We start from the raw sequence: 1210 nt of genomic DNA on the forward strand, positions 1-1210 counted from the left end.
TGTTTTGTAGTTAGTGATTTTCATATCTTGTTATAAACATCCTTCTTTACAATCAATACATTGTCCTATATGATTTTATAAAAGATTTATAGTTTCCCCTTTCTTATTTAGTACTTTAGTCTAATGGGAATTGTCTTTTGCATATGGTGAGTGAGGATAAAATTTCATTAATTTTATACATGAAGAGCTATTCATCCATCTGTAATGACTGAAAAGTCTACCCTGAACAAATTGACATGTCTTGTCATCTCAGTATTTGGGGCCCGTTTCTGAGTTTTCTTTCCTTTTCCATTGCTGAATTTGTCTGTCTCTGTGTTAGTAATAGAAAACCTTAATTAAATCATTTTATAATAAATCTTGATATCTAGTAGAACGAGATCATCTATCTTGTTGTTATTCTTAGCCTCAAGAGTAGCTTGGCATTTTTTGGACCATTTTACTTCTTGATAAATTTTACAATCAACTTTTTAAATTTATAAGAAGGGTACCTTGTCTAATTTCTGCAAAGAAGACATCCAGATGGCCAACAGACACATGAAAAAGTGCTCCATATCACTCGGCATCAGGGAAATACAAATCAAAACCACAATGAGATACCACCTCACACCAGTCAGAATGGCTAAAATTAACAAGTCAGGAAATGACAGATGCTGGCGAGGATGCGGAGAAAGGGGAACCCTCCTACACTGTTGGTGGGAATGCAAGCTGGTGCAACCACTCTGGAAAACAGCATGGAGGTTCCTCAAAATGTTGAAAATAGAACTACCCTATGACCCAGCAATTGCACTGCTGGGTATTTACCCTAAAGATACAAACGTAGTCATCCGAAGGGGCACATGCACCCGAATGTTTATAGCAGCAATGTCTACAATAGCCAAACTATGGAAAGAACCTAGATGTCCATCAACAGACGAATGGATAAAGAAGATGTGGTATATATACACAATGGAATACTATGCAGCCATCAAAAGAAATGAAATCTTGCCATTTGCGACGATGTGGATGGAACTAGAGGGTATCATGCTTAGCGAAATAAGTCAATCGGAGAAAGACAACTATCATATGATCTCCCTGATATGAGGGAGAGGAGATGCAACATGGGGGGTTAAGGGGGTAGGAGAAGAGTAAATGAAACAAGATGGGATTGGGAGGGAGACAAACCATAAGTGACTCTTAATCTCACAAAACAAACTGAGGGTTAATGGGGGGG

The sequence above is a fragment of the Enhydra lutris genome, unplaced genomic scaffold (assembly GCF_002288905.1).
Source record: "Enhydra lutris kenyoni isolate GAN:26980312 unplaced genomic scaffold, ASM228890v2 scaffoldscaffold56, whole genome shotgun sequence".
NCBI lineage: Eukaryota > Metazoa > Chordata > Mammalia > Carnivora > Mustelidae > Enhydra > Enhydra lutris.